The sequence below is a fragment of the Falco punctatus genome, assembly GCF_963210335.1.
Source record: "Falco punctatus genome assembly, chromosome: 2".
In the NCBI taxonomy this organism is placed as follows: domain Eukaryota; kingdom Metazoa; phylum Chordata; class Aves; order Falconiformes; family Falconidae; genus Falco; species Falco punctatus.
Window position 1 is genome coordinate 42,373,114 of NC_137581.1, and position 7,038 is coordinate 42,380,151.

At 37.7% G+C, this 7,038-nt stretch overlaps 1 pseudogene across 1 annotated transcript in view; it reads left to right on the forward strand.

Moving 5' to 3' along the window:
* Positions 1-97: 97 nt before the first annotated feature.
* LOC308059153 overlaps positions 98-7,038 on the forward strand; it is a 31,300-nt pseudogene continuing 24,359 nt past the window's right edge. The window contains exon 1 of the transcript in view: positions 98-199. The product of the transcript in view is annotated as an uncharacterized misc_RNA (transcript). The remainder of the gene's footprint in view (positions 200-7,038) is intronic.

Consider the following 7,038-nt stretch of genomic DNA (forward strand, 5'->3'; position numbering starts at 1 on the left):
GGCAGAAGCAAATTAAGAGGTACTGTGTGCTCTGAGTGTAGCAAACTGTTAATGATTCCTATAAAAGTTACGTGTTTTTTTAAGGAATTATCATTAAATGAGTATTTTGATTTCAGATGGGTCTTTGAGCAAAGGATCTTCTGCTATTACTAAGAATGATGATGAGAGCTACAGTTTCAGCCTGTCACTAATTGAACAGGTAGGAGTGGAGGCATGACATGCTTCAGGGTGTTAATTCTTCCCTCATATATATGTTGGCTCAAGTTAGGAAGAGACTGTAAAACTGTCTTTTCTCTGTCAGATACTGATTTGGTGTGTTCCAGTAAATCAGGACTTTTTCTCTTAAATGACCTGTGTGCCCATGACTGAATTTCACAAAGTCATTTTCAAAGCAAATGAAAAATGCTATCAACATTTAATTTCTTGGGAGTTTTTGTTACATTTTGTCTTATAGAAAAGGTGTAATAAAAGAAAATTTCACATTTGAGATGGATATGGAGATGTTTTCTGACAGCTATTTTCTACCTCTGTCTTACACGATGCTCGATTCAAACTATTTTATTTACCTGAAATATAGATACCTGTCTTAGCTAGTCAGCTTGGATTGATGAACAAAAATAAGTGCATCTAGATGATAGTAGTGATTCATTTTATTTCTCTTAGATGCCTATGTTAATAGGAGATGTTTCTGGAGGTATGTATTTCTCTGAAGTGACTATGAAGAAAGTCTAGAGTGACTTATTTTAATTCAAATGCTTAGCTATTAGGCATCAGAATTTAGATGGGATGAATTTCACTCTGTGTGAGATGAAAACAAAAATATTTGACACGAAACCACCTAATTTGTCATTTCTAATCGTATCTGTACATATATTACATTGTGAGTATATTTTATAGTGAATATATATGAAATAGTACATAGATACTCATATATATCTATATAATGACATATAGTTCATATGATATATATAGTTTGCAGTTAGCAACTAGGAAGATAAATTTATTATTTGTTATTACTTAGAAAGATAAATAGATTCCGGTCGTCCCCCCCCCCCCCCAATTAGCTGTTTTAAAGTACAGCTAAATTCCTGTAATATTCCTTGCTTGAAAACAATTGTATGGGTGATAACATGAATATGAGTTTCCAACAAAATAACACCTGTCCAATACAAATGGTGGCTTTAAAATACATCTTTCACAGCTGTGATTACTCACAGTTGCACTCAGTTCATGTTTTGCAATGGAGAAAGCTGGCTTCTAGAAACTAACTCCACTGAGCAGACTGTGTGGCCGTGCTAGCAGATGTACATGTTAGGTTATGTGGTAAAAGCTTGTCTGCACACCCACAACAGAGCAAAGAAAGACAATTCACTATTGCCTTTCTGTGCTCTGTTGAATAATACTCTGCCCTGGCTACTCTCTGGCCCATCACAGGAGCCATCAGCCCATCAAAGACTCATCTCCACAGAGTGCAGGGGCACCATCACAAGCAGGAACCCAATTTAAGGCTGTGGGACACAATGTGGCTGCAGGGAGACAGCATTTCAGGAGTGCACAGGGGTTATTATGGGACATTTTGAAGAGGAACCAAAGGGAAGAAAATATATTTAGATTATTTGGGGAGGAAGAAGAGTAGGAAAATAAATGCATAAGGCATGTAAAAAGGCCCCAGTCAGTCAATAGTTTGCTGGTCAGTGCACTTGTCTACCTACACCCTGCACCTGGTCAGCACAGTCTGCCCTATTTATTGATTAAATTTGTTTCTAAAATTCATTTCTAACTCTTTCATGGGTGATGGACTTGGGGAGAATAGGGGTGTATGGGGATCTTAGTGCAGCAACTAGAGTAAGGGAACAGGTTGGAGAGCCTATGTGTCCTTAGTACCAGTGATGGGAGAGGCTGGACTGAGTAGGCTTAACTGCCAGCTTCTGGAGTAGGACCTTGGGTCACGAGGCCCCTGTGTTAGTGGTGACAACACCTCTGGAGAGCATGGGCATGCAAGTGCGTGTGTGATCACTAACAAACATCACGCTGGACTAGCCAGCAAGTAGGTGAAGTGGCCTGGGAGACAAGAGTATGCGTGTGTACCTCCAAGAGCAAAACTACAGGAAACTGACTACTAGGAAACGGGCCTGGCCAGGTGTGTATGAGAATGAGATCATCTGTACTAGCAACATGAGTGGGACTATAGCCTCAGGAGTTCATATGTCCAAATGCCAGCAATCAGGGAGGTGGGATCCAGGGGCAGCTACTGAGTTGACTGTTCGAGCCCAGCTGCTGGAGGGAACCACCTTGTGCATGTGTGCATAGATACATACACTCTCACTAGCAGACCATCCTGCTCAGCCAAGGAGGGGAGCAGGATGAGGCTGCCGGTGGTATCTGCATTTGTATGAGTGCTGAATGTGTCTGTCTGTCTTGACCTGTGCAGTCAGCCATATATATACACATGTATATGTGTGGTGAACGTGTGCTCTATATGCATGTGCCTGCTGGGAATACATGCTCAGCCTCTCTACACGTTGCTCCTGGGAGTATGGAACTACAGCAGCTTCAGTTCTGTCAGGTTGTTGGATCTGACCCAATGATTTTTCCTGACAATGTCCGCTTGCCTACATATGTGGCTCTGAAGTCCAGCTCTGCCCCAAGTCTGACTGCTCTGATACAACCAGGTGAAAGCACAGAAATGTCATTAGAAGAAAATGCCCAGTTAAATGCCCATAGCTGTAGCCCTTTACAGATAGAGCCACTGTTCTTTCTTAGAAATTGGGGTATGCAGTATTTCACAGGTTTATTAAGTAAATATAGCAAGGTCAAAGAATAATGGAGCATGACTCAACCTTCCTGACATGTTAACAACATTGCCTTGTCTTTGTGTTTCCACGTGTTTAACAAAAATAGCAGCTTAGCTTTCATATCCCTTTTTACAGTAAGGGCAAATACTGAATTATCTGTCCTTGGGATATATGAAATATATCCTTTCCTCATGCTACTTCCATGCTCTTTTCACATTTTAAATTCAAATATTGGTTCTGTGATTTTTCCAAAATCCAGTAAAGTATTGATTAATATTCATATTTTAAACCATCATGTGAATCAATCCACTTAGAGGATTTATTTCAAGTAGCATATGTCTCTTGAGCTGTTGAAAATACAGAAAATTTGTTCAGTATACATTATAGTGTCCCCAAAATCCAAGGAAATAATGCATCAACTACAAAATAAAGCCAAACCATAATTATTGGTAGTAGCTGTTACTTTACTGTATTTTATACTTAAAAATACTGGACGTCTCTTACACATTTTATAGTAGCCAATATTATCTCAGTAATTACGAATAATAAAAATAGGCATGTTTCCAATGTGACTGACATTAATTCAATCATTGCTGTTCAAATTTGAGTTAGGAACTCAGAAAGCTATTTGTGATGTGTTTCTTTTTGTGTTAAGTGAACATGCAGGGATATAATGGTAGGCATTTCAGGCATTTAAAGTTTACAGACCCTACACAGGAGAATAAATATTTCATACAAGCCAAATGATTGATGGGCAGAACATACGTTTTATTACTCTCCCACATTTTCCTTCTACTGAAATAGCTTCCTCTCTTTTCTCAACTCTCTTTCTTTCTCTCTTACCCCTCTCACTCATTTCTTCTTCATATTGAGTGGCTATGTAAAGGCAGAAAGAGGACACAAGGAAAGAAGGAAGCAAGCAAGCAAGCAAATGGAGAGGTAAAGTAGGAAAAAAAGAGCTTTCAGCAATGCATGAAACATTATTTGTTCTATTAAAACAGACATATTAGGAAGCCACGATTGCCATTGTTCCTGGTTATTGTTTGATATAACCTAACTGCTTTCAGGATCTAACAAAAAACCTGCATATTTCTTCCTCCATCTCACGCAACTGAGAAGGCATGGGATGCAAACACCATGGTTGTTGCCAGTGGAGTCACTGATCTCAAATGTCATTTTCAAAGGAGGAAAAACACTCATGAATTAAGCAACATACTATTAAAAAGTGAATCAGCATTCAGGAACAATCTTGACTGTTATAAACTCAAATAACCAATATCCATAAAAAAGACAGTGAAAGAAGAGCAGTATTTTCTAGTGTTTCTAAACAAAACCAAAGCAAAATAGCTGACTGGAGATTTAAGTTTGAATTTACAAACTATGGAATTTACGATCACTAAATATTTCACATTTTTATGGTTTACAGCTGTGTTTAAATAAATCTATCTAATTATGTTGAAGGCTGCATTGTAATCACAGGCTAAACCCATTTGCCTGTCCAGAACATGATAACAACGAGCTCTATTGGGTCATTAAGATTTACAAATGGAGTGGGTTTTGCATTTATCCTATGTTTCCTTTCTCTTTTTTCCTTTTTTATTTTTTATTTTCTCTCCCCATCCCGTAAATGTGATTGGCTTTCTGCTTCAAAAGAATCATGTTTATGACCTTAAACCAAAAGTAAGAAAGACAGATAAGTCAATTCTTGACACTTTCCCACAAAGACCAGACCATCTGGACACTTTGTATTTGTAACAGGTGCTTCTGGGACTTAGAGACTAATTCTGGCCCAGATTCTGTTCTGTATGGGTGACTCCATCACTGTGTGCAACTGCACATTGCATTAATTGAAGGGACTCAAAAAGGCCAAGTACAGTAATTAGTCAGTTGGTCATGCAGAAAAGAGACTAGTGGCTTAGTGCCACTGAATGCTGAATGCACAGATGTACAACACCATCAACTTTTGCTCTCTGCGGTACACTGCTAATCGCCGGCAGGTAGAGCAACGATCTGTCTTAGTCCAGGTTTTCAGTCTCCTGGAAGCAACAGACATTTTATATCTGCTTGAGAGAGAAAATCATGAGTTTGAATGACCTAAAAAAGAAGCCACATCAGCATAAAATTGTCAGAATAGAAGTGCCAGATGGGCCAAATATGCGAGTTAGGTTTTTAGGTTCCAGTCTGAGTTTAGGTTTATCCAACAGCAACTAACATATGCAATAGAAGATATCAAATCTGCGTGGGTTTGATTTTAGAAGCTTACTTTCTTGAACTGTGCTGTTTTTCTTTGCATGTACTTTACGTTTTTGTAGGCCTAGCTATTCTGAGGTAGCGGTCAGAGATTGAATTGTTAGCTAGTGTCACCAGAAAAGTTAATGCTCCTGCTTTGCTACTTATTTCCACTGAGCAGCACAGCTAAATGTGGGTGGTGGGGACATCCAAAAAGGATGAAAGAGAAGCTGGTATGTATTTGAGTTATCGCCTGTCTTACAGTAGGAACTCAAATCTTTTTTTCTGCATCTTTCGTGGATGCCATGTGTGCTGTTGTGTTAGACATTCACTCAGAGTGGATCTCATAAAAAAGTCTGCATTGTTGCATTTCATTGTAATGTAAATTTCTAGACTAAAACTTTATTTTGAAAAACATAATTTTTGCTTTCTGGTCAGAACAACCAGAACTAAGAACTGGTAAACTGAAATCATAGTTTGCTTAGGCTATTGTTTTCACTGTTATATCACGTCTTACATACATTGTCCCCTGAAAACCAGCATCTGCACCTTACATTGCAGTGATATATTCCCATTGCCTTCACTCTTAGTGCTCACTACAAGAATTACTTTTAATAGTAAAATGTAGTGTCTGAAAGATTTTAAAACCCAGTTTAAATATTTTTTTTAAATTTGAATTATCTTAGAATTCTGTTATATTTCATATTTCCTGTGATTAGCAAACAGCAGTGTGATCATACAGGTATCACACAAGAATCTCTGAGGAAAACCCTTCAAAAACATTTTAAAACCTTTTTAAAAAACCCTTTAAAATATATTGCAAGCTAACTTGCATTTTATTTTTTCTGATAAATATTGCTAGCTCTTGGTATACCTAATACTTTAGTAATTTTGTTCCATTAATGGGAAAATAATGTTAAGAAAGTCTAGTGGAGTAACTCAGTATTGGTGTAATTATAGCTGCATTGTTTTACTTCAACTATGGACTGGGTTAGTAAAACTCTGTTTTCCAAGCTCAGATTATCCTTCTTTTTCCTGTGCAGGGTCCTTAGAAATCAGGAGTGTAAGACACAGGAGATCTTGAGGGGGAAATATTGCCTTATTCTTTGTCATTTGCTGAAACTGACAGCTTTTCCTTACTGCTTATATTTCTAAAATATAAAAGAAGTGTCCTACATGTAAAAATAACCAGTGTTACTTTAAACTTCACATTTTAACATGAAAACACCTACAACAGGTACTGACCTACCTGAACCATTTTTGCTTAATCACACTGACATTTCTGAGAAAGCAGAAGAGAAAATTAGCTGAGCTATAATGTTCAGACTTAAATTGGTGATAAGCATGGAAGAAATAAGGTTTAAATTGTCCCAGAGGAGCTAAAGTGAGGAAAAGGACTGGGAAAGATACATGAACCCATGATATTGATCTTGTTTGATATAGGTTTCAGTATTACTCATTTGCTGTGCTTATTTAATTTGTGTGGGCAGGCAGGAGAATCAAATATCCTGGAGAAAAGGATTCAGAGGGCTGATCTGCAACATTTTTGGTGGGAGTTGTGTATATTAATCTCCTGGGACTACTGAGCATTTCACATGCCATATTTCCATTCCCTACCTAATTAACATGCAGAACAGAGCTGAGAGACAGCACAAAGAGATGATGTGATGTGTGCAGTGATTTAAACAAAACTACCCAATCTGATTATAAGATCACTGGACTGTTTTTCATATCCTGAGCACATAGTGTTTGATTAAAAAAAAACAACAAAGCAAAAGCAAAAAAAATAGCAGTTGTGTCACTCAATAAATATTGGAAACAGGTTTATACTTCTAGTTGGAATACAGTATTCCTCTGTCCCCCAAAATTCATAGAGTAAACAAGTTACGGGTGTAATCTAAGAAGTGCATGTGTCTGAAGTAATTAATCCTTTTATTCAAAGCAAAATGATTGTCAGAGGATGCATGGGTTTTGTTTGAGCTGGAAATCAAAAATGTTGCCTATGGGGCAACAA